The sequence below is a fragment of the Sceloporus occidentalis genome, unplaced genomic scaffold (genome assembly GCF_023333645.1).
Source record: "Sceloporus occidentalis isolate IW3139 unplaced genomic scaffold, rSceOcc1.0.p SCAF_1, whole genome shotgun sequence".
Lineage (NCBI taxonomy): Eukaryota > Metazoa > Chordata > Lepidosauria > Squamata > Phrynosomatidae > Sceloporus > Sceloporus occidentalis.
In genome coordinates this window covers 221,155,034-221,182,131 of record NW_028316981.1, presented here as the reverse complement: position 1 = coordinate 221,182,131, position 27,098 = coordinate 221,155,034, and the positions used below count along the sequence as shown (strand labels likewise).

Below are 27,098 nucleotides of genomic sequence, written 5' to 3'. Positions count from 1 at the left end.
CCCATTCACCCCAATGGCAGTGCACGAATGTGGTCGCACTGCTGTGGCTGTGCACATGGTGCACCGCCATTAAAACCAATGGGACTTGAGGGTCCATGGGTATTGGAATTTACAGGGGAGGGCGGAAAGGAACCCCTGCAGATGTGAAGGGCTGACTGCATACGATGTTCAAAAATGTAACTGTACTTGACATTGGTCTTTTCCCATTACTAGCTGGCTGCAGGTATGGGGACTATGTCTTCTGGAAGGCTAAACCACTCATCACTTGCAGTTTATGTATTTCTTTGATGTAACAGTATTATTTCTTCATGTACAATACATTAGTGCACACAACACAGTTATGCTATTATGAATCCACTTCAACTATCATGATTCCATTCTATGGAATTCTAGGATTTGCAGTTTAGGGACAGATACTTAGACTTCCTGGAATTCTAGGACTTGGAACAATTAATAAAGAAAGTCAAAGAAGAAAGCACAAAGGCCAGCTTAATGCTGAACATAAAGAAAACAAAAATATTGGCCATAGAAGAAATTAATAGATTCAACCTAGACAATGAGAAAATCAAAATAGTAAGAGTTTTCATACCTTGGATCAAACACTGATCAGAATGGAGACTGCAGTCAAGAAATTAGAAGAAGACTATGAATGGGAAGGGTAGTCATTAAAAAGCTAGAAAAAATCATAAAAGAAAGACAACTGAGCACTGAAGTTAGAATTGTCCAAGCCATTGTCTTCCCCATCACCATGTACGGATCGCCATGTACAGATGTGAGAGGTGGACAGTAAAGAAAGCAGATAGGAAGAATATCAATTTAGTTAGGATGTGGTGATGGAGAAGAGTGCTGAGGAATACCATGGACAGCCAAAAAGATGAACAAATGGGTCCTAGAAGAGGTCAAGCCTGAACTCTCCCTGGAAGCCGAAATTGAGGCTGTTGTCCTTTGGCCACATCGTAAAAAGTCACAACTCATTAGAAAAGACAATGATGCTGGGGAAGGTGGAGGGCAGCAGAAAGAGAAGAAGACTGCAGACTAGATTGATGGACTCAATTAGGGAGGTCATGAGTATGAATATGCAGGACCTGAGCAGAGAAATGGAGGACAGGGGGGCTTGGAGAAGTTTCATTCATAAGATCGCCATGGGTCAGGGTCAACTTGAGGGCAGTTAACAACCTCAACAAATGCAAATTTTTCTGCCAGAGAGCCATGGTACTTAATCAAAACACCAACCCCAGGATACCACTGGATGAAGTCAGGGATCCATTTGCACCACACAATTATAGTGCTATTATTCCACTTTAACTGCCATGGTTCCATCTTATGGTGGAGGCACTGGGGGGCTCTCGTTGAGAATTCAAAATACCACTGCCTAAACTTCCAATCCAATTTTTCCCCCGGCAGAGATAGCTCCTGAGGGACCGAGCTTTCTAGACTCACGGGCCCCTGAAAAAAGACCCCTCCAGGAGGCTTCCTCTGGGACACAGCTCAGCAACGTCAAGGTACAAAAGCTCTCATGTGTGTTTGCAGTTTCTGAAAGTGCTTAAGGGTTAGAATGGAAGACTTTTTAGGAGCAAAGGTTGTGATGAAGGTCTGCTGCAACAACACTCCAGCTTGCCAGGATCTTTGTGGTCTGTGTCCTCTCACGACCCAGCCCCGTTGCCCCCCAGGCCAGAGGTTGGAAAGGTTTTCTTGGGAGGGTGGATAGGGGGAACTACAGCTCCCAGAACTCCCCAGCCTGCATGGATTCAGTGAGGAATTCCTTAGTTTGTAGTCCAAAAGACATAACCTTTGCAGAAGATGCAGAAAGCTTCCAGAATTTGCCGGGAAAGTGCCATTGCTGGGCAACACAGGCTAGATGGACAGGATGCTCTGGCTTGGCACAATATAGTTTTTTATGCCCAAATGTTGTTGTCTACATGATACCTTTGATATAGTAGAGAAGGATAGTGAACATTTTGCCACCACCCCCCCCCCCCCCAGATGTTTTGGACTTCAGCTCCCAGAAGTCCCAGATTGCATGGCCAACGTAAGAGATGGTAGAAATCAAAGAAATAGCCATGTGCATCTGGAAAATCAGTAATGTAAAGGGGTCTTGTAGCACCTTTGAGACTCACTGAAACGTAGAAGATGGTAGCATGACCTTTTGTAGACTTGAGTCTACTTCCTAAGATGCATGTGGTTGTTTGGTAAGAGATGGTGTGTCATAGGCCTAAAAATCTGGAAGGCCAAAGGGTCCTAGGATTGTCAGAAGTAAGAATAAGATATATTAATCTCCCACATTCAAGAAATATCTCTATCTGTCTGTCTGTCTATCTATCTATCTATCTATCTATCTATCTATCTATCTGCTGCAGGAATGTGCTAGCTCCTTACTGCTGTTTCTTTAGTAGTGCTGCTCTCACGGCTTTCATAAAAAGAAGACGTTCTTTTTATTGATCTCTGCTCCCACCAATCTTCCACCAAGAACTACTACAGATATTAGGAGGATGCTTAGTTGTGTTGACCTGTACCTCCTATTCTTTTTCCCTCAGGGCCAGACTTACCAGCACTTGAGGTGTGAATGGTTACCAATGGTGTGGGTGTTAGGGATTGGGGTGGGGAGATATATTACTTTGTATGGTCCATGTGGCCTGGCTCACTGGTGTGAGTCATCTGACTGCTGTTGCACCTCTGACATTTGGAGGAGAATTACCTTCTTCGGTTGTGGTCTCAACTGGTGGGAAATGATGGGCCTGTCTTGCTTACACTGCTGTTAGGGAATCGCACCTAGGTGACCCTTAGCCTCTTCTCGTTTCATGGCAGCAGGGAAGAGACCCACCTTTCTGTGTTGATTCTCCCTTTCCCTCATCTCTAGGGTTTGCTGTGGAAACGCATCAGAGACAGAAAAGGTCGACTCCAGGCCAAGACTGATGCTTCGGTGGTGCTTGCTGTGAATGGTGATAGGTAGGCCCTGAAACCTGTTTGCCTTCACTCAATGCTATGGAATTCTAGGAATTGTAGTTTGTTGTGGCACTAGAGGGAGCTCTGCGCGGACAAACCATCATCATTTAGTTGAGATGCTAAAGGTGATACTGGTTAGCCTGGAAGAGGGGTATGTGAGGAATTAGTGCCCATTGGTTTCTCTGTAACCTCCTTCCTGGCTTTTTGGATAGAATATAGTTAATATTGATCAACACTATACTCCCCAATATTTTACAGATAAAAACCAGGACACATGTGGTCAAATAACATCAGAGTGTGGTCAAGATGGTGAAAGTTGTTAATGAGGAAGAGCACACAAGCCAGGAGAGGCAGTTTTCTTTTGCCTGAGCCTACTGGTTCATGAAGAAAAGGCCTCCTGGATTAACTGAGTGCAAACTACTTCTGCACTTAGATAACTGCATGCAGCTTTTAAACTGCAAGTATACTGGGAAGGAAGTGGCTTTGGCAAAAATCATTGTGCAACGACACCTCCGATTTGCAGCTGTTCTGTCCCCCATCCTTTTCATTCATGGGATAAATCTGTGAATTACCTGGAAATCACACAAGTCTGCAGGTGTGAATGTCAGTCCCAGGGCAGTTGAGCAATTTCTAGACACGTGGTGTCAATGTCTCCTCCTTCCCTTGTTCCCCCTTCCTTTAGCTATTCTGAAGCACCATAATTACCTTTTAAAAAATTTATCCACTTATTGTATTTCTTTTAAAAAAAAACTTTTGAAGAGTTAGTTCGGGGCTGCAGAGCTCAGGAATTGTGCAGAACTAAGTGGGGAACCCCCCCCCCACAAAGGTAGGGTATTAAGCAGGGAGGCAGGGTTAAGGGAGAGGTCAGAAAGAGAGTGCAGTTGCAAGAGGTGAGGTGATAGCTGCCTAAAAGTGGTAAGTTTTTAATTTTTATTAAAAGCATGAGTGCTTTGAAAACGCAGCCATGTGCAGTAATGTCCTTAGTTGGCAGAATTGATGTAAACAGAGGATGAAGGGGAAAAACAGAAGAAGGATAGAAAAATAGGGCCCTGTCTGCATGAGTAAGGATACTTGGGGGGCAACTTGGAGTATCCTGGATCTGGAGCTATCCCAACCTCTCCCCATTACCTGGCAGTCCTTTCCCATGCCAAACAGTTGTCTGCACAGGGATCCTGCTGAACCACTTGGCACATCCGCCACCACTGTGAATCACTCACTCCTGAAGTCAGAACAAGGTGCCCAGCCATGTCACGCGCCTTGTTCTGACCTTAGTGTAAGCGACTGGCAACAGCGGTGGACATGCCCAGTGGATCAGCGGGACACCTGTGCAGACAGTTGCCCTAGCATGGGAATGAAGGCTCTGGATCATCCAAAGTAAGCAGTAAGTTTTTAAAAAACTGTTGTAAGGGTGTTATACCTTGGTTCTGGTGCTGAACATCCCTGATATCACCCGGAGCATTTGCAGCAGAACCTGGGTTTGGGCTATGCATTGTCCAAACAGGATACCACCAGAACAGGGGCGAAACAGGCCTTTTGGCTCATGCAGACCAGGCCTGGGGCATTTTAAAAGCAGCTGAAAAAGAGGGGGGACAGAGGATTAATTGGGACTGTCCCTGCAAAATCAGGACAGGTGGAGTACATGCAACTCTCACTTGACCCCTGTAAGGCCCAGTAGGGTTGTCCTATTTCTGTGTGGAGTTGTCCAATTCGGTACTGGTCCTACCAAGAAGATGGTGGGACAGAAGACAACAGCTTTGAGAAGAGACAAGCCTCAGAAACCATCTTCTGTTTCTAAACTGCAAGATTAGGGGCTGTGAGGTTTGTTCTTTTTAAAAACAGGGATGCTTGATGAAGGCTAATAGGATAGAACAGTGATAGTGAGCCTTTTAGGGGCCGAGTGCCCAAACTAAAATGCATCCCAGCACCAGATGTTATTCGGTGCTGGGGGATGGGACTTCCGGGGGGATGGGACTTCCCGGGTAAGACTTCTGCCTTCTGCGGGTGGGACTTCAGGGTGAGACATCCTCTCCCTGCCCTCTCAGGCCTCCAAGGGATCTTCCTCACCCTCTGTGTGCCAGGGCAAATGGCTTTGTGTGCCATCTCTGGCACACATGCCATGGGTTCGCCATCAGAAGATAGAGTGATCTTGCCATCGATGGTGATTGTCCTTGGTGTCTGCACCTACTCTATGCTGTCCATCTGCTTACTTCTTCCAGGGAGGCCCTACCTAGCCCTACTGTCCTCTTGGACCTGGACACTGAGAAGGACATCTTGATACGCCCACTTCACAGCAGCCTCTTAGGACAACGGTACTGTTTTGAGGTGAGGGGTCTCCTGAGCCGAGAAGCTGCTTTTCCCCATTGTATTCAGAGAAGAGGCACAAAGGCTGAGGCCTTCTACGAAGCCTCCATTCCTAACCTCAGATGTTGGACAGTTGGCTTAGTGATAAAAGAATGGTTTGCACACACATTCAGGGACTCTCTGTTCCCATACCAGAGAAGCTGGCTTCCTGAGTTGGAGTTCATTCTTCTGCCATTATTACATCTATAAAGTTGTCTTGAAGATCCTCTGTTGGGATTGGGCTTCTATGAGATTTAAAAACAAAACAAAAACGTATCCCTGCTTTATATTATATTGCATGGTGTCTTGTATTTCTATCTGGATAATTTGTTTTACAGTTGTATTGCATTAATTTTTATATTTGCATTACTCCTTCCTTCCTGTCTGTGTGTGTGTGTGTGTGTGTGTGTGTTGTATTGATTGTGCACTTTCAGTAGGCTGTTTGTTGGTGTTATTGTTTTACTTTGTAAAGGCCATGTACTTTGATGGCACTATATACATAAATGATGATGATGAGGATGAGGATGATGAGGATGATGAGGATGATGATGATGCAGCAAAAAAGGCCAAACATCACATTGGTGGGTAACACTGTAGGTCAGGGATAGTGTCTTTTTTTAAAGCAAGGAAGCCAATAAGTAAAGAGGTTGAGAAACTTTTATCTTCCTCCTCCTCCTCCTCCTCCTCCTCCTCCTCCTCCTCCTCCTCCTCTTCTTTTTGGAATACAATTCCAAGAAATTTGCACCCAGCATTACCATTGTCTGCAGGGAGGTTACAGCTCTTGGAATCTCACAGACAACATGGCTTCTAAGCCGGCTGGCTTATTCTGTGAGCTGTAGTTCAGAAACTAACTTTCTGCAGTATGGTTCTAGTAAAGTATCACCCTGAGGAATTAGATCTAGAGGTTGTAGACCTGGAGGGACCTCAAGCTTCAGATAATGGCTCCTCCCCTGGACCTGGGCAGCCAGAGGCAAACATAGACATTGCAGAGCTTCTTCACAATGTCCTTCTGCTTCAACCAGAATGGATGGATGTCAAAAAGAGGCCACCTTTATTTGTAAAATGATATCAAAACATAGGAGGACAGAAAGAATCACCACTCCTGTATAGGTTTAAATAGGAGATTCCAAGCAATGAGCCACCAAGTATGCCAAGGTCAGGCAGCTATAAATCTCCCAGTGGCTGGGGAAGGGTGGTATTTTTGGTTTTGGTTTTGCAGACAACTGCTCATCAAACTGCTTTGTGTTCTCATGTCCTCTGGATTTTCTGGATTTCTGACTAGCTTTAAATTGTCCTCCTCCTCCTCCTCCTCCTCCTCCTCCCCCCCACTATGGTTTTGCTTATTGTGTGCCTAATTCCCATGACTGTCTCGCAGGTGTCCACACTTGCTGTAGATACAGAACACTTAGAGATGACCCCTCCGCACTACAACTGGGATCCAACAGGGAACTGGCTTCGGTACTTCCATCCTCCTCATTGCCTCTCTATTGCCTTTTCTCTGACTGAGAAAAGTTTTGGTTATCACTGAAGGAGAGCCAGAGCCACAACAGGGGAAGTGAGGACAGAGCCTGCTCTGAACAAAGTTCTCTGCTCTCTTGCTCTCTCTCAGGTGCTGAGCGCAGGGGGACGGCGCTGCTTCAAGTGTGCTTCTGCTGCTGAGAGGACTCGTTGGATGGAGGACTGGCGCAGAGTGGTCCAGCCCAGTATGGTAAAAGCAGCCCCTTCTGTGCCTTGTCTGCTCATACCAAGTACCTACTTCTTCTAGCTCCCTTTGCTAATCATTTCCTGTGCATGAACTCATTTCCCCGTTTGTGTCCCTGCTACCCCCTGTATAATAAAACCATCTTTCTTGTTTTCTGCTTCACATTATTCATTCATGTGGAACAGACATTCTGATCTCAACAGTTCACAGTTTATAGCAAAGTACTCAAAAGGAAAGTCACCTCTTCTTTCTAATGGCTTTTGCGCTCATGATTCTCCTTCTCTTTTCAACCATCTCCTGCCTGCTTGGGAACTCCCATCATTGTACTAATGCTCCTAGAATGCCCTGTCCCAAAATGGCTTCACATGCCAAAGAGGTCACACATACTATAGGTTCGCCACCACAGGCCTATATAATTGGCCCTCCACATTTGTGGCTTTGATCTTTGCAGTTTTGATTATTCACTTATTTGTTTAACATGTTTTCTCTATGAATTTCTAGGTCCTTCGGTGCGACTCTGTGGTCAACATCCACCAGAAGTCCCACTGGAGGACCTAGAGATCCCTAGAAAGAACACTTATCTAGGCATTTGTGGGCCCTGCAGCACAATTCTATGGTCAACCTCTGGCTGATGTTGACCACAGACTTGCGCTGGAGGAACTAGAGATTCCTAGAGAAGTGTTAGGGAGCCCTGGTGACACAGTGGTTAAATGCCTGTACCACAGCCACAAGGTTGTGAGTCTGAGCTCAGGCAGGGCTCCAAGGTCCACTAAGCCTTACATCTTTTCGTAGGTTGCTAAAAAGAGTACCCAGCTTGTTGGGGGCAATTGGCTTATACATTGTATACCATTTAGGAAGTGCTTACTTCACTAATAAGCAATATTGAAATGTGCTTGCTGTTGCTATTGTTCTCTCGGGTTCCAAAAACAGTTAGTTTGTTTTTTAAATGTGGTTTTTCCACTTTCACAGGGGTCTTGTGCCCCTAACCCCAGAGAATGTGGAGGGCGCATTGTATATACATTTCCATCTCCATGAACCCAGTCCCTGTTGCCTGTACCTACTCGGGATAATTGGTATGCAAAATAATCTTATAGTACCTTTGAGACTAACTAAAAGAAAGAAGTTGGTAGCACGAGCTTTCATAGACATCAGCCTACTTCTTCAAACATATATCTGAGGAAGTAGGCTGAAGTCTACAAAAGCTCATACTACCAGCTTTTGTCTTTCAGCTAGTCTGAAAGGTGCTACAAGATCCTTTTGCGTACTGATTTCCAGACCAACATGGCTATATCTTTCAATTCAGTGCAACAGGGTTTTTGTTTCATTCCCTCCTCTTTTAACTCTCCCCTTTCATCTTCCTCCTCTCCTTTCTCCACATCCCACACTTTAACTTACTCTCTGTGCCATCCTCTCAGGACAACTGCGAACGGACTGAACGCATGCTCAACCTTTGGGTGTATGAGGCCCGGAACCTAGCTCCTAAGAGACCCTACCTCTGTGAGCTGCGGCTGGACGGGGCCCTGTATGCTCGCACCACAACCAAGCCAGCCAGCCCTGGTGGGACCGTCTTCTGGGGGGAGCACTTTGACCTGAAGACTCTGCCCCCAGCTGAGGAACTGCATGTTTGCCTAGTGCAGGGGGAAGAGGGGCAGAAAGCAGCCAGCCTCATTACCAGTGTGGCCATTCCCTTAAAGGAGCTGGCTGTCATGCACCAGCCCTTGGAGAGGTGGTATCCTCTGGGAAGGAACAGACCAAACCTTCCCACCCTCCGCCTGCGAGGACGCTACTGCAGTGTCCGTGTGCTGCCCATTGTGCAATACAAAGAGTTTGCCGAGTATCTCACTTTCCATTATCAAGAGCTGTGTGCTGGGCTGGAACATAGCCTCAGTGCCAGGGACAAAGAGGAGCTGACCAGTGTCTTGGTGCGGGTCTTGCAAAGCACGGGCAAAGCCAAGGTATCTTTTCACTTACTTGTTAGTTGTGATTTATAAAACCTTACACAGGTCCAGACTATCTGAAAAGCTATATGTCCACATATGAGCCTACCACAGTTTTAAGATCATCAGAGGAATGTTTCCCCACAATCATTTGGTGAGAACATAAGAGACAGAGCCTTCTTGGTGGCTGTTCCCAATCTCTGGAACTCCCTTTCATGGGAAGCTAGCCTGACTCTTTGCCTGCTATCTTTTTGCCAGGAGGCAAAAATATTCTTATTTAAGCAAGATTTTTAATGCTTAAGCAGGGAAGGTTTTTTTTTTTTTTTTAAAAAAATTTAATGCATATTTTACCTGTTTTTAACTTATGTATTTTTAAAACCAATTTTGTAGTATTTTATAGTGCTTTAATGTGGTGCTTTTTACATTTGTGTCAAACTTTTTATAAACATTTTTAATGTGTTATGAAAGCCATCTTGAGTCTCAGCCGGGGAGAAAGAAAAATAAATCAATAAATAAAATAAATTACGGGCACCCAAGTTGAGAAGAGAAGCCTGGTCTATAGCACCCCAAATTTGGGGCTGGTTTCTTGCAGTTACATGGCTCATGGGCAGTTTCTACTGCCACCTATTCTTTCAATGTTAGAATGCCTCATGCTGTGGGCAGTTCCATTTCTCAATTGCAGGAATCCCATGGTCATTTAATAATAATAATAATAATAACAATATTCTGCTTAATCACTTGGAATCCAAGCGGATTACAACAATAAAAGAGAATACAGTTAAAATTCTAAAACCCCTATCCCTCCCCCCCCCCCCCCAGTATAAAAACATAGTAATACTAAAAAGAGACTAAACCAGACAGATATTAAAACAGTAGTATAAAATCACAGTTAAAATCAATGGAAGATTTGTAAAAAAAAAGAAAAAAGAAAAAAAAAAGGGGGGGGCTTTAAAGGTTAAAACCAACACTTTGTATCTTGCCCGGAAACTAACAGGCAGCCAGTGAAGGGATTTTAAAACTGGTGTAATGTGGGCAAATCTAGATGTGCCAGTAACCAAGTTTCCGAACTTGAGACAGAGGTAGCCCCATGTAGAGCGCATTACAAAAGTTGAGCCGAGAGGTTACCAGTGCAAGTACTACTGTTTCAAGGTCTTCCTGCTCCAGGAAAGGGTGCAGTTGATGTAACAGCCAAAGCTGAAAGCAAGTGTTCCTGACCGTCGCATCCACCTGAGCCGTCAGATGGAGAGATGAGTCTAGGAGCACCCCCAAACTGCGGAGAGAGTCCTTCAGGGGAAGTGTGACTCCATCCAGAACTGGCTGACATAACTCCATTCCCAGATTGGGAGTCCCTATTACTAGTACCTCCGTATTTCCTGGATTCAACTTGAATTGATTTTCCTTCATCCAGTCCATTATCGATTCAAGACAGGCATTCAGAGGAGAGATGCCTTCCTTAGTCACTGCATCAGTCTGAGACATAGAGAAATATATCTGGGTGTCATCAGCGTACTGATAACACCCCACCCCATGTCTCTGGGTGATCTTGCCCAGCGGCTTCATGTAAATGTTGAACAACATTGGGGACAGAATCGTGCCTTGAGGGACGCCCGACCTGAGCTCCCTCTTGGCAGAATAGCTGTCCCCAAGCGACACTATCTGGAATCTACCTGAGAGGTAGGACCGGAACCACTGCCAAGCAGAGCCTCTGATTCCCAGCTCTCCCAGGCGTTCCAGAAGGATACCATGGTCGATGGTATCGAAGGCTATTCATTTACTGTATATAGCTATATGATGTAATTTGAATTTGCCATAGCTGCATCCAGCAGATTACTAAGGATGTGTAGTTTGGTGACACACTAGACAGAGTGATCCCTGGTTGAATCCTAATGTGGTGATGGTTGTTGTTGTTGTTGTGCCTTCAAATCATTTCTGACTTCTGGCAAGTCTAATGCAAACTATAGGGGTTTCTTAGCAAGATTTGTTCAGAGAAAGTTTTCCACTGCCATCTTCTGAGGTTAAGAGCATGTGACTTACCCAACATCTCCCAGTGGGCTTTATGGCTGAACTGGGATTCAGACCCAGTCTCTAGAGTCATAATCCAGTACTGAAACCACAACATCACATGGTTTCTCCTGGGCCTAAACATCATGAATATATCCCTGTGTCCCCCACATTATTATTATTAAGCTTTATTTACACAGCATTATGGGTTACATGTTTTGATGTTTTTGCAGAGGGTTTTCTGGGAGGCTGATAAGGGCCCATAGCCCTCTACAGTTGCCCACCACCAACCTCTTCTTTATCCTACTATGTTATAGGATTTTTTGATTGATTTGGGTGTGGCAGAGCTGGACCGTTTTGATGAGCGAGAAGCATTGCTTTTCCGCGAGAACACACTTGCCACCAAGGCCATTGAAGAATACATGAAGCTGGTGGGAGGACCATACCTTCTGGCCACACTGAGTAAGTTGATAGAACAGCTGGCTGGCAAGAGGGGGGTTGTTGTTGTTGTTGTTGTGTGCACTCAAGTCTTTTCCGACTTATGCCCACCCCTGTCATGGGGTTTTCTTGCTGAGCTTCTTCAGAGGGGGGGGGGGTTGTGATTGCCATCCTCTGAGGCTGAGAGAGCATGACTTGCCCAAATCACCCAGTAGGTTTACATGGCTGAGCCAGGATTCAAACCCTGGTCTCCAAAGTCATAGCCCAAAGCTCAAATCGCTACACCATGCTGGTTCTCTAAGAAGGGATTAGGAGCCTGGTATTTGCAGGAGGAACTAGTTAGGGGAGCTGGTGAGACACGCTAATGTGCTTTCTCTTTGTTTTGCCATTCATGCATGCTCTGTAAGAGATTCTAAAGGCAGCTGCTGTTTACCTTGCCTGTTGTAAGCATGAGGATTTGTTGGAAGAGAATCCCATTCTTTCTCAACTCAAGCTTTATTGGATTGGTTATTACATACATATTGCTGGAAGTTGACAGCAAAAGTGTATGTTTAATAATAATAATAATAATAATAAGTTTATTTCTATCCCGCTTTTCCAATTTTTGATCAAAGCGGCGTTTTCCCAGCCTTCACCATCTTTCTAATGCCTATGCAGCTGAAAAACTTTCAGCAGACAGAGAATGAGAAAAAGGGGCTGTGCAGGTGTCAAAACATATTGTAAAATGGAGGTTCTTTGTCAGAGGCTTTGTTAACTGAGGTATGCCTGTTTTTGAACTATTTTCTGCTGTTACTTCTTATAAACTGTTGCCACACCAGTGAATTTGAGCCAGAAAATGGACATAATTTTCTACAAGAGAGATTTGTACGGTTTCAGCATCTTTGTTTTAGTGTGAATCTGTCTTTGTAAGAACAAATTGCCACAACTATTTCCTTCTAGCCTTTTCTGCAGAAACTGAAATAAATAAATAAAACATACATTTATCCAGCCTTTACCTAGAATCCCAAGCGGCTAGTTTTCAAACTGCTGAGGGGTAGGCAACCTTTTTGAGCCGGGATCCGGGTTGCTGTCCCTCAGACAACTGGGGGGACGAACTCAAAATGGCACCCAGAGCGGCAATCGGCAGCAGGACCAGGCTGGGGTCAGTCCCAAGGCCTCGCCGGGCCGGATCCGGCCTGCGGGCCGTAGGTTGCCGACCCCTGAATAGAGCCTTATCACATTAAAAATGAACCTGGCAGGCAAGTGGAGAGAAGCGCATTTATCTTTCTGTTTCGGATGGCATCAGACCATATCCATTCTCCTCCGGTTTTTTTTCACAATTTTTTAAATTGATTATTTTTATACACAATATATACCACAAAGATAAACAGCTTAATACAGCGCGCCCGCGCCATACACAGGCGCGCCATACGCAGCCTTGAGCATACGCGCTCAAGCCGCCCCACGCGCTCCCAATGGGGCTCGAGCATAGGCGGAATTCGCCTTACGCGGCGGGATCTGGAATGGATACCCCGCGTAAGGCAAGGACGGACTGTATAATCCTATAACATATAAAATCATCGTACTAGCCCCCCCCCCCTTTACCTTCTCCTTCCCCCACCATACTGTGCTTAGGGTTGGTGTAGGTTAAATATGCAACAAACATATATTCCATTCTTTTCTCCAAATTTAACTGACATCACCTCTACCTTGGTGTCTGCATCATTGTTACATGTTTTTGTGTGTTAGAGTTTAAGCTTAGTCCAGTTCCATTAGATCAGTGTCCTGTTGTTATCTCAGTGTGTAATTCTATATGTACATTAAATGCAATATAAAGCAAAATGTTATCACTGTTAATAAATCGCAGTATAATAACTTCACCTCTTATCTCCTATTTTGATAATGTCATTATATACCATGAGACACTGAATAAAGTATCTCTATCAAATTATGAGTGATTAATGTCATTATATTATCTTGTATTGTCATTTCTCTCAAAATTATTTAATATTGGATTCCATTCTTCTTTCCAAGTCTCGGTTTGTCTCTAAGAAGGTGGGTAAATCTGTCCATGGCCATTGTATCTAACACTTTCAGTTTCCATTCTTCCAGTGATGGTACAGTCCCCATTTTCAAACCTTTCATGTAGGTAATTCGCGCAGCGGATATTAAGTAAAGAATCCTGTCCATAATTCTTTACCTTCCACTATATTAAGAAGGAATAATTCTGGTTATAGTTTGATCTGTATTTCAAATATTGCTTGTATTGTTCTATGAATCTGTGACCAGAAGCGTTTTGCTTGCAGGGAAGTCCACCACAGGTAGAAAAAGGTGCCTGTGTTAGTACCACATTTCCAGCAATCTGGATCTCCTTTTTTGTTTATCTTCCCTAGTCTCGCAGGTGCCAAATATCATCTGTGAGCCATTTTATAAAAATTTTTCTTTAATATCCATGTTTAAAATAAATTTTAAGTCTGGGCCCCAGGCTCGTTCCCATTTTTGTAGTTGAATTAGATGTCCAATGTTTTGGGCCCAGCTTTATCATGTATGGTTTAATTATTTCCTGTTCATTGTCTAATTTTAACAACATTTTATATATTTTCAAAATTGTTCCTTTGTTATTCCCCAAGAAAATTTTGTCCAATTGAGTCTTTTTATTGGTAATGCCTTCCAGCTTAAGATCCATTCTCCTCCAGTTTTAAAAGTGTGGTAGAGGGTTGTAAAAGTGTCCCTTTTGCCAAGTTGGAAAAATCTATTTGGCAAAAGGGATGTTTTTACCTCTCTCTCCCATGCTTTTACAACTGGAACAGAACAAAACTGCTTCGATGTCATCCAGAGGCCTGTTACAGACAGCCAAAATAAAGCTGCTAGTGGAGGTATGGTATTTCAATGATGCATGCGTCCTAAGAGTCCAGAAGTTGCACCAAAGCCACACTCCAGCCCTAAGGACTGGAGCGTGGCTTTGGTGTGGCTTCTGGACTCTTAGGACGCATGCATCATTGAAACACCATACCTCCACTGTGACTTGAAGCAGCTTTATTTTGGCTGTCTGTAACAGGCCAGAGACAGACAAATAAAGGCGCTCTCTTTGTCTGCTGGGTTTGTTTTTAATGCAGCAAGGCTCAAAGTCTTTTCTATATTGACTTAATAGCAAGACCTCTTTGAGTGATTATCTTTTAAACCATTTTGTCTGTTCATTCCCATCTTCAGAATTACTCTCAATCAGTTACTTCCTGCTCCCTGAAAGACTAGGCTTTAACTGTCTACTTCCCATGCTAAGCAAATTATTTTTGGAGCTAGCATCCTAAATAAATACATATTTTCTGAGTTCTGTTAGAAATCTCCTTGATCTACCACTGAATTGTGGACCATGCTGCAATTTATGGATACCTTGACATAGCCTAGCTATGTTTGTGTGTGTGTGTGTGTGTGTTTGTGTTACAGGTGACATTGTTGCCCAGCCATGCTGTCTGGATGATAGCTGTGAGGTGGACCCCAGCAAATGTGCCTCGTGTGACCTTGTGAATAATCGCAGCAGCCTCCAGCATCGCTGTGAAGAAGTCTTCCGGAAGATTGTTGAGTCTATCCAGTGAGCATTTGAGCGGAGGCACTGGGGGGGAACTCTCCTTGTTGGGTCTACCTGGGCTTTCTTTTGGTATCGGGAAACTAGGATGGCCTTCTCATTCCCAGACTGCTGGATCAGGAAGACCTCTTCCAAGATCAATTAAGCAGCCTGTAAGCAGCCTGTTTGTGAACATAAACTGTTAACAGCACTTCCTGAATGTATATATGGGCTTTCTGATGGGTCAGGCAGATTCAGCATGTAATGTTAGGAAAAAGGAGTGTCTTTGGCCCTATACAGACAGCCAAAATAAAGCTGCTTCGAGTCACTTTGGAGGTATGATGTTTACATGATGCATGCATCCTAAGAGTCCGGAAGCTGCACTAAAGCTGCACTCCAGTCCTTAGGACTGCACTGTGGCTTTGGTGCGGCTTCTGGACTCTTAGGACGCATGTATCATTGAAACACCATACCTCCAAAGTGACTCGAAGCAGCTTTATTTTGGCTGTCTGTATCAGGCCTTTGAGCATGTACAGAGTGCCAGTCCCTCACTAGAGTGCAGGTTGAGAAGCCCACCCTTACTGGAGATTATAAGGAAGGGTCTGCAGTAGAGGGGATTAAGTAATCAGTGAATTTATATTGTGATCGCATGCATCTCAGAGTTTCTATGGCATTTATCACATGGGAGGCAAACCACGCTAATCCTGTGGATAAACAGGGTTTAAATTCCATGAATATTCTGCAAGAGTGAGATTGTTTTCAGACATGTTGAGGCACTTTGGCATTAACCCAACATTAATCCACGCAAAAAGCAGTGTAATTTTGCCACTTTTTGCACTGATTAATGTCGGGTTAATGCCAAAGTTGTGCAACATTGTCTGAAAACAATCCCACTCTTGTTGGGAATTCATGGATTTGAACCTCATTTATCCATGGGATTTGGGCATTTCCCTTCCATGTGATAAACTCCTACAAGTTACCTTGTTGTTGTTGTTGTTGTTGTGTGCCTTCAAATCATTTCCAACTTATGGTGACCCTAACGCTATCCTATCATGGGGTTTTCTTGGCAAGTTTCTTCCAAGGAGGCTGAGAGAGTGTGACATGCCCAGAGTCACCCACTGGATTTTATGGCTGAGCTGGGAATTGAGCCTGGTCTCCAGAGTTGTACTCCAACACTCAAACCATTAATTCATGCATTTGGCAAATCAATATGTTAGTTGATCAACCTGCCAAATAGTCATGTGAAGTATCCAGAGAGGCTTTCCTTGGATCTATTAATTTGCAGCTCCAGAATGTGTATGTAGCTTAGCTTTCATACTCTCTGTGCTACAATTGTAGATGAGTTGCAGTGAGGGTATGTGTGTGTACAGTTGGAATCTAAATGTCTCAAGGATATTCCAGGATCCTTTCCTGTATGTTCACCTATCTCTTTGAAAAAGAGAACTATCTTTATAAGGAAAAGCAGGGGGACAGTATTCCTGGGGTTGTCTCGACAAAATTTGTTCAGAGAAGGTTTGCCATTGCTTTCTCATGAGGCTGATCGCATGTGACTTGCCCAAGGTCACCCAATGGGTTTCATGGCTGAGCTGGGAATCAAATTCTTGTCTCCAGAGTAGTCCATGAGTCTTGTAGTCCATGAGTCAAACCAGTACACCATACTGATTTTATTATAAAAGTTACATTTACTTTATAAATTTTTTTTTTGTGTGTTCCTTCATGTTGCTTCTGACCTATGGCGACCCTAAGTCAAACCTATCCTGGGTTTTTCTTGGCAAGATTTGTTCACAGGAGATTTGCCATTGCTATTCTCTGAGGCTGAGAGGGTGTGCCTTGCCCAAGGTCACCCAGTGTATTTCCATGTTTGCATTGGGAATCGAATCCTGGCCTCCAGAGTCAAAGTCCAAATGCTCAACCCACTACACCACACTATTAATATTGAATACAACCAAAAGGAAATCTTTAAGCATATCAGGCTACTTACACTTGGTTCTGATGGATCAGTATTGACTCCCAATCCGATCCTGGTATTCCTTTAGTTCCCGTCAGGGCAAAATGGCTGCCTTAAGACCTGTTTTCCCAGCCTAACATCCTGTTTTTTCTCTCTGCAGCTCCTTTCCAGCTGAGCTAAGTGAGGTCTTCACCGCCTGGCAGGAGGCATGCCAGCTGAGGGGCAAGCCTGGTATTGGCCAGCGACTCATTTCAGCATCCCTCTTCTTGCGCTTCCTCTGCCCAGCCATCATGTCCCCCAGCCTTTTTGGACTCACTCAGGCATATCCAGATGACGCCACCTCCCGCACCCTCACTCTGGTGGCCAAAGTTATCCAGAATTTGGCAAATTTTACCACGTAGGTAACTGGAGCCAGGAAAAGAGGTTCAGTGGGAAGCTTGGAATGGGCTTTTGATACCAGTCTGGAGTCCAGACTGGTTTTTGACTCGTCGGGTTGCCATAATTCTCTACTATAAACCGGGACAAAATGTAGGACAAAATTTAGACCAAAATGTAGGACATTTAAGAAAAATGGAGGACTTTAAATGTCCTACATTTTGGTCTAAATTTTGTCCTACATTTTGTCCCGGTTTATATTAGAGAATTATGGCAACCCTATTTTTGAGGAACAAGTCAGGTTGGTCATTAAGGCATTGGCATCAGTATGTGTGCATGGGTTCCTCTGTGCATATAGAATGCATGATATTGAAGAGAGTATTATACTTCAAATGTTTATGACTTCATTTAAAAATAATTTTTAAAAAAGGCATTTATGCATTTCGCTTAAAACACATCTTCCAGACTAAAGTGTGAATTTTCATGATATTCTTCTTATATTTTTCCAAGTTTTCCCAACTGTTGTTGCTTCCACATGCATTCATCCCATTTTGTTTGAGGGGAGGCTATTTTAGCAGTTTCTTGGATCTGCAGTAGGGCTCTTCCAAACATTTTTCAAAAACTGGGGTGTGGTTCACTCAGGTGATCCTAAGAGCGTAATTTTTCTCCTTTCTGACTTAGATTTTTAAAAAATGTTTTAGAGTCATAGAGTACCATTTCATTGATGTACCATAGTACCACCACTCTAAAAATAAATTTAAATAAAGTGAGGAGGAACATATTCTTGGGATTTGGCTTGGAATTAAAAGGCAAAGCCCTGGAGGGTGAGAATGAAATGTTTCAGCTTGTCCTAGGAATTCACAGAAAAAAGTTCTGGACAACAGATACAACATTTGGATAAATATATATATTAAAAACCCAAGTACTATACAACAGCAGTAGAATATCCTATTAACATATTTGATCACATCTGGAAGAGCCATTAGTTAAATACCTGAAATGAACAACAAGTGAGATGTTTATTTGTTCAGTACAATGGAAATTTAATTATTCAAGATTATTTTGTAAGAAATCTCTCTCTCTGGCTTTACTTCGTGAACGAAAATTCAGAAAGGACTCATCCCGTGCTTTCTACAAGCGTGTTGATGACTAAAAAGGCCAATCTGAGATAAACAAGTCCGGTTGCAGAAAGCACAGCAGAAAGTCTCCTTGGGTGATGTTTCCGGGTTGTGGTTCTTTCTGCATTGTCGTTTCTCTTCGAGACTCGTTCGGCGTGAGCTTTCAAAAAAGGCTGCAGCATCATAGATAATGCGTCTCCATGCCTCCTGATGCGAGGCCAGGGAGGACCATTGTAGGTGATTGATTTGGCCAAGCCTGAGATGTTGTTTCAGGGAGTCCTTGTATCTCTTCTTTGGAGCACCCCTCTTACGCTGACCCGTGGCGAGTTCACCGTAGAATACTATTTTTGGGAGGCAATGGTCCTTCATCCTAGAAATGTGCCCTGCCCAACGCAGCCGTGTTCTCAATAGCATGGCCTCAATGCTGGTGATCCCTGCTTGCCCAAGGACAGCAACATTCATCACATAGTCGGTCCAGTGTCTATTTAGAATTGTGCGTATACAGCGCTGATGAAAGCGTTCGAGGAGTCGTAGGTGTTGGCGATAGGTGACCCATGTTTCAGACCCATAAAGGAGAATAGACAGTACAATGGCTCTATACACACTGATTTTTGTGCTTCGCCTCAGGTGTTTTTTACTCCAGGCTCTTTTGTGAAGCCTTCCAAATGCCTTTGCCAATCTGTGATCGATCTCTTTATCAATCTTGGTGTCTGAGGAGATGATACTTCCCAGGTAGGTGAACTGCTAGATGGACTTAAGCACAGATTTGCCTACAGTGATGTGGGCAATTTATAATGTTTTCTAATTCTTGGGCCTCTTCTTTTGTTAAGTTCTTAGATAAGAGTGTTGTTTTCTGACGGTTAACTTTGAATCCTGCCACCTTGCCAAATTCTTCTATCTTGTTAAACACATATTGTGCTTGTGTTATGGGATCTTCTAGTACAATCACCACATCATCCGCATAAGATTTCATCTTATAATTGTATCCTTTGATTTTGGTACCTCTTATCTCGGGATTCTTTCTTATTTTGTGGATCAGTACTTCCAAAACCAAAATAAAGAGCAGAGGGGACAATGGGCATCCTTGACACATTCTTTTTTAAATCGTGTTGAAGTCTGCCTTATTTCTGTTAATTATAATCTGTGCTTTCTGTTCTTCGTATATTCTTTTTATCCATGTTTCAAAGTTTTCACCTAAATCCATCCTTCGCATAATTTCAAACATACAATTCTAATTTACGCTATCAAACACTTTTTCTGCGTCTAGAAAAATCAATCCTAATTTTTGATCATTGTTCCGTTCATAATATTCCAATATGTCCATCACAAATCTAATATTTTCTTTTAATTGTCTTTTCAATAAAAAACCAATTTGTTCTCTTTCAATATAATCCTGTAATGTTAATTTAAGTCTGTCTGCCAATACTGTCGTAAAAATTTTGTAGTCTGTATTTAGCAGGGAAATTGGCCTATAATTAGTTACATGTTTAATGTCTTTTCCTTCTTTGGGGATAACTGTAATATTCGCACTTTTCCATAATTCCAGAATGCCTTTTTCTTTTATGTCATTAAGAGTTTTTAAGAGAGGTGTTTTAATTTCGTCTATGAATTTTTTATAGAATGTTTCAGTGCATCCATCTGGACCCGGTGCCTTATCAGTTTTCAGTTTATGTATTGCAGCTATCACCTCTTCTTCTGTTATTTCAGCATTTAATATCTCTTTTTGTTTGTTCGAATTTTTTTAAATTTCTTGAAGATCTAAGTAATTTTGTATATTTTCTAATTGTATTTCTTCCTTCTTGTAAAGTTGTGTGTAATAGTCCCAAAAGGCTTTTTCTATTTGTTTCTGTTTGTAGAGAATTTCATTTCCAGTGGCAACTTGTACAAACAATATCTTTTGTCTTTCTTTTGTAGTCTATTCGCTAGCCATTTCCCACATTTATTCGCCTTTTCGAAATAATTTTGTTAATTTCCTTTCCACCTCTTCGGAAATTTTGGTTTCCATTTGTTTTCTCAGTCTCTTAAATAGTTTGTCCTTTCGATCATTTGTAGGGTCCTTATTAACCTCCAGCTCTGCTTGTCGCAACTCTGCCTCTAGTTGTTTCAGTTCCTTTTCCTTTTTACGTTTTACCATCACTCCTCTTTGTATTAAAAGGCCAACTCATCACTGCCTTACTGGTGTCCCAGATAATGTTATACGATGTCTCTATATTTATATTTTCTTTGAAAAATTTTTAAAGGTTTGTTTGACTTTTTGTGAAAAATTCAAATCGTTTAGAAGAGAATCGTTAAGACGCCATGAAAATTTCTTGATTTCGAAATCTATATGCAGAAATATCAAATTATGGTCTGACACCAACTTCGGCAATATGTCCATCTTCTTAACCCTTGGCAATAGAGATTTTGAGATCCAAAACATATCTATCCTGGAAGTTGATTTGTGTGTTTCAGAAAAAAATGTATGGTCATGTGGACATATGACCATATGTTGAACTCCAGACATCTATGAGGTCGAATTCTTTTGTCATTTCAAAAAGCAAAGCTGGGAGTTTTCCTTGGTGTTTCCTGATTTTTATTATTATTATTATTATTATTATTATTATTATCATCATTAGATGATCTGTCTTTTGTTGGATCTACCATTCCATTAAAGTCACCCAAAAATATCAAGTTTTTACTTTCCAGGTCGGATATTTTTTTTTTAATTGTTTTTCTTCCAGGGGTGCATAGATTCAAAATAGCAAAATCTTTCCCCCGTCATATTGTATTTCAATAACAAGATAGTGCCCACTGTCATCTTTACAAACCTCAGTTGCTGTATGTCAGTCATTTATATGCATCACTATGCCACTCTTTCTTTTTTGGTTTGCAGCAACAAAAGCATTGACCCAATCTCAGATTTCTCAAATAATCTATGTCTTTTTGATTAATTTTTATTTCTTGTAAACATATCACATCCAGTTTTTTTGTTTTGTTTTTTGTCAAATAATGAAAAAAATTACTCTGTTTGAACATTGAATTCAGTCCTTTTATGTTCCAGGATCCAATTTTCATAGTCATTTCAAATTTTTATATTAAATTATATAGGTTACTTAAGTTTCCTTAAGTGTTCTTCAAAAAATTAGAATCTTTCTTCCCTTTTCTCTCTTGTCTCCTGTATTTCTAATTCTCCTTCTTCCTTGTCTTTGTCTTGGTCTTTATCTGTCAGTTCTGGTGTGGATTTGCCACTTGTTTCTCCTTCTCCTTCTTCTTGTTTTTTCCTAGTTTCTCTTCTTGTCATTCTTCTGAATTCATCTTGGGGTCCTTTTTCTTCTTCTTTTCGTAATTTTCTCAGAAAGTCTTTTGCCTTTTGAACTGTATTTATTCTGATTCTCTTCTATCGATACAAAACCGAGACTCCTTCAATCCTCTCCCAAGAAAAAGAAATGTTCCTATTGATTAGTTCTGTAGTCAGGACTCTGTATGCTTGTCTCCTTCTCAAGACTTTGAGTGGGATATCTTTTTAGACTTTAGTAATTGAATCTTCAAATGTTTAGTCTTGAATGTAGCTTTTCTGAATAACTTGATCTCTCCATTTTGATTTATAAAGGATATCACCACGTCTCGCAGAAGTTTCTTTTCTCTTGCCACAGTAGAATTAACACGAAAAATACGAGCAACGGCTAAGTCCATTTCTTCGCTAGATATTTCAGTGTAATTCGCTAATAGTAAAACAATCATTTTGTGGAGCTCTTCCTTGATAGTCTCTGGAACTCCTCTCAGCTTTAAACATCATTCTCAATAATGAATTTCTTGGAGCAAAATCTTGTTCTCGTCATTCTTTTGTGTGTCTTACATTTCTTTGGTAGTGTTTTCTAACTCTTCTGTCTTGATTTTCAATTTTTTGGTTTCTGTCTGCAGTCCTTCTATATCTTTTGTGATTTTATCTAGTTTTTTTTACTGAAACTATTATGTTCCCGATGCATATCATCCTTTTCTTCCTTCCTTGAAGCTTTAAGTTCTTGATGAATTTCTGTTTGCATTTACTCTTTAAATTTTTTAAATTCCTCTAAAAATAAGTGTGGGATCTGGTGGCTTATCTGTTGAGCCTCTCCTTTGAGGCAAAGGATTTGATTGAAAAGGTTTTTTCTGAGAAGCTGCCATCTTACAGTCCAAAAGTAAAAAGAGAGTGTTGCACAATCGTAAGTACACTGACAAAAATCAATTTGTTAAGTATTATCGTCACATACACAATTCACTATTATACCACCACTGTTCACTTATTTTATCAGTAATAAAATAAAGAATAGAAAAATCTCTCAAGTTTACCATGAAAATTTTAAAGTTTTCATAAATTTTCCAACAGATTTCTTAAATTTCTCTGAAAATTTCAAATCTTCTTAAATCTCATGTACAAGCAGGCCAGCATAGACGAATAAACACAAAACCCCAAACATTCAAAGAATGATCAAATTTTCAAAATTTTGGAAATTTCATGAACATTTCCCAAAATTTTAGTTTTTCCAAAATTTCCAAATCTCTCTACATTGAGATTTGTAAAGAAATAAGCATGAATGCTATCAAAAAAATCATTGACAGGAAATTTTAGCTAAAATTTTCACAATTTTCAGAATTGTCCAAAATTTTGGTAAAAATTCAAATTTTAAATCTTCAAAAATCTCATATATTAGTGGACAGAAATGAACAAATATGGAGGCAAACCAGTAAAATCCCAATATTATCAAATTTCAATTTTAAAAAATTTTCTCCAAAATTTCACAAAAAATTTCAGATTTCCCCAAAGTATCTAAATTCTCTATAAATATCAGTTATTAAATCTCTTTTTACTCAAGTCTCTCTATTTTTTAATTTACACAAAGATAAGCATAAGTGGTGTCAATAAAATGATTAGTCTAACTAGTTCATAAGTCAGCCAAAGTTTTTAAGGAACTTCACCACTACCATCCAATTTTAGTATAATTTGGTTCTATCCATCTTCCTTTGGGCGTCCTTTTAGTGAATCATAGGCAACTAAGAGATAACAACAATTTCAATTCTGTCATCTCCTCTACCTGTCCTCCTTCCATCGCACACTTTGTGGTCCGACAAATTAAGAGCAACGCCAAACTAATCTCAACTGTTGTCTCCCCCACCCGTCCTCCTTCTGTTGCACTCTTTGTAGTTCAAAAACAAATTGAAAACAATTCCGAATAGGCCTCAATAGTCATGTCCTCCACCCGTCCTCTTTCCGTCTTTGTGGATCAAGCACCAAATTTTAAACAATTGCCAGAGTCTCACATTTTTTCTCCTGTTTCTCCTCTCCGCCTCATCTCACACTTTTCAGTCCAAAAAGAAAAATTGCAAGTGCACCCGACTTCTTTCCTTCACGCTTCCAAGTTCCCTTCAGTCCTCATCTTATGGTCCAAAACAAAACGAAACAAAGCAAAACACTTAGATTCCATTCTGCTTTCACCTTTTCTGTTTTTGTACCGTACTCTCTGTGTTCTCAAAAGTAAAAATAATAATAGCACTTCACCACTTGCCTCCTTCCATTACCTTCCTTGTGTTAATCTTGTATTAGTCCCATATGGCGGTCGCCATTTTCAGCCTACTCTAATTACATTGTTCAAAGAGTGGTTTCCAAAAGTTTCAAAAGGTATATAACCATAAATGGCTAGTTCTTTTCTCCTTGGTCGCTTCTTTAACTAAAAAGAAAAGAAGAAAAAAGACTAAATATCTTCTAGTGGTTCTTTTAACTTATTAAGGTCCACTATCCAGTATCTTTGTCAAAGCTTTGTAGATCCCATTCTCTCCCTCCTCCCCTCACCACTTTTCCAAGTGAGGATGAAAACAGGTAAAAAGAATGGGTCTATTAGTTTTATGTGAACTTTGTGTCCCTTCTAAGAGTCCAGAGAGGTTGTGTTGAGCTTGACTCAAAAGCTCATTTACACAACAAAGCAACTAAATCTAAAAAAAAACAAACCAGCTGGCTAGGCTCAGTGCAGTAATGGTTGCTATTAGCAGGCTTAGCTGCTCTGTAGTCTGTATTCCCCTTGGCGGAGAACCTCCTGGTTCTACCCCCTGTTGATGGTTCCAGACCCCCATCGAGCCCCATACCCCGATCCCTTTGCCAAGATTGGGGGGGGGGGGCAAGGAATAAATCTTTACTTTCCCACTAATGTGATTGCCTCAGCAGGACCTCTATCCAAAGGTGACCTCTTGCCCCGCCGTCGCCGCCGGAAGTCTGAGATCTTTATTTTTGGAGGGAAATATGTAGGACGGATAATATCTCTATTCTTTGTTCTTAAGAACACAGTACCAGCAGGAACTTGTAACCATTCCCTCCTTCGATCAGCAGTGCCAGTGGTGCCCAGAGCCAACATGTGATTCCGCAAAGCTCAGCCATAGCATGATACTAATTTGGCATTCTCTTTCGTGCAGATTTGGGGAGAAGGAGACCTACATGGGTTTCATGAATGAGTTTCTGGAGCGCAACTGGGGCACCATGAAGTCATTCCTTAGCAGTATCTCAAGTCCTGGCAGTGTCATCCACATGGTTGCCTTTGATGACTCCATTGACCTAGCCCTGGAGTTATCTGTCCTGCACTCACTGCTCTGCAACATCTTCTCGTCTGTGGAAGAGGTACTATTAACTGCTTCTGTCTGACTATGTAGGCATCCTCCACATGATGGGCTTGCCTACATCATACATGGTGGAAGGAGGAAAGGCATGATTAGAATGGCACTCCAGTCTCCTGACTACCTCATTGCCTCATGGTTGGGATGCAAAGTTGTTGGAATATATTTGCATTCACCTGTCCCGCCTTAAATAGATAAGAACTCTCTCCCTCTTTCTCATTCTATCCATCATGGGACTCCTGTCACTCAATCTTGGAGGCAGTTTAATAGCTCTCTTCCAAGATTCTAAACTGCTAGTAACTGCAGTCAGTAGTCAGTAAGCAGTAGCTTGTCCCATATTCCTGCTATCTAAAAAGATGGTGAGATTTTTTCTCCTTACCCAAACCGTCACCAGTTAGATTATGTTTTAGTTATTTTATGTTCATATTTATTAAAGCCATTATTGTTTAGTTTTTTTGGGATATGTGGCCATGTTCTAGAAGAGTTTCTTCCTGACATTTTGCTAGCATCTGTGGCTAGCATCTTCAGAGAATGCTTGCCTGGAAAGGAGTTGGGTATAAATATACTGTGTGACCTGGGAAGGCAGCAGTGATTTGCATGTGTATTGTTCTGTTGTTAATGGCAGGCCTCAGGGTCTGCAAAAGAGGATTAGTGTCTGCGTGATTAGTGCTCATTGTCTGCTGGGAAACCCCTGACCCTGGGAGATTTCTCGTTTGCATTTGTTGAGTCTTCATCTTGCTATTTTTCAGGACTGGTTGCCAAACCTTGTTTACTTTAAGGGTTTCCTCTTTCCTGTTGAAATTGTCCAGGTGTTTGTGGATTTCAATGGCTTCCCTGTGCATCTGACATGGTAGTTGTTGGCATGGTCCAGAATTTCAGTGTTTTCAAACAACAATTTTTTGTCCAGTATGGACGGTTTATAACATATTCTGCTACTGCTGATTTGTCTGGCTGACCCAGTTAGCAGTGTCTCTCGTGTTCCTTGATTCTTGTTTGCACACTGCGTTTGGTGGTCCCTATGTAGACTTGTCCGCAGCTGCGTGGTATGCGGTGAACTCCTGTGGCTGTGAGAGGGTCTCTCTGGTCCTTGGCTGAGAGAAGCATTTGTTGGATTTTCTTCGTCGGTTTGTAAACCATTGAAGGTTGTGTTTCCTCACCAGTTTCCCTGTCAGTAACTCCTTTGATGTATGGTAAAAATACCTTCCCTTTGGGGGGTGGTTTGTCTTCCCTCCTCTGGGTTTTTCTGGGCCTGGCAGCCCTTCTGATGTCTGGATATGTCACGGACCATCATCAATTTCATACAGCGGCAACTTTCAAATGAGGAAACATCCATCCTGGCCAAAGGAGGCAACTTTGGCAGTAACCACCACTAGAATCCCTGTTAAGGACATCATTGCCCACATTGAATCTGCCCTACACCATCTCCCATAGGAGGAAGCAGAAGAGATAAGAAGGGAAACAGCACGGATTCTGTGCAAGGCAAAACCACCTCCCAGCAACATAACCAAAAAAGAAAGAAAAGCCATCAAGGACCTCAATTCGGATCCAGAAATCATCATTCTCCCAGCAGACAAGGGCAATGCCACAGTAATCATGGAAACAGAACAATACAAACAAAAAAATCAAGGAACTCCTGGATCCTACAATATACAAAAAACTGAAACAAGACCCAACCAGCAAAATCACCAGAAAAACTAGCATTCTCATCAAAACTCCTCAATTCAGCCAACCACAAGACAAAGTTTGTGCAAATCTGAGGCTCTCCCACTGAGACTATATGGACTTCCCAAGATCCAAAAGGATTCCATTCCACTCCGACCCATAGTGAGTGCTATTGGATCCCCCACATATTACTTGGCCAAGTTTCTGGCCACACAATCACAAACCCATATAGGGCAGGCCCCCCACTACATCAAGGACTCAGTTCACTTCATAGGAAAAATCAAGAACCTGGAACTAAAACCTGGGGACATATTAATCAGTTTGATGTGGTCTCCCTGTTCACCAAAGTCCCCATAATGGACACCATGACAATCGTCCAACAGATTTTTCCAGAAGACATCACAGCCCTGTTCAAACATTGCCTCACCATAAGCTATTTCCAGTGGGACAATGGATTCTATGAACAGAGGGCGCA

General features: G+C 42.0%; 1 pseudogene across 1 annotated transcript in view; it reads left to right on the top strand.

Annotated features, from left to right (window-relative positions):
- The window catches only part of LOC149323503 (RAS protein activator like-3-like), a 70,311-nt pseudogene that overhangs the window by 29,675 nt on the left and 13,538 nt on the right, over window positions 1–27,098 (top strand). The window contains exons 5-13 of the transcript XR_016276121.1: window positions 1,411–1,502; window positions 2,858–2,946; window positions 5,160–5,265; window positions 6,893–6,991; window positions 8,401–8,940; window positions 11,241–11,385; window positions 14,785–14,929; window positions 17,011–17,247; window positions 24,764–24,965. The product of XR_016276121.1 is annotated as an RAS protein activator like-3-like (transcript). The remainder of the gene's footprint in view (window positions 1–1,410; window positions 1,503–2,857; window positions 2,947–5,159; window positions 5,266–6,892; window positions 6,992–8,400; window positions 8,941–11,240; window positions 11,386–14,784; window positions 14,930–17,010; window positions 17,248–24,763; window positions 24,966–27,098) is intronic.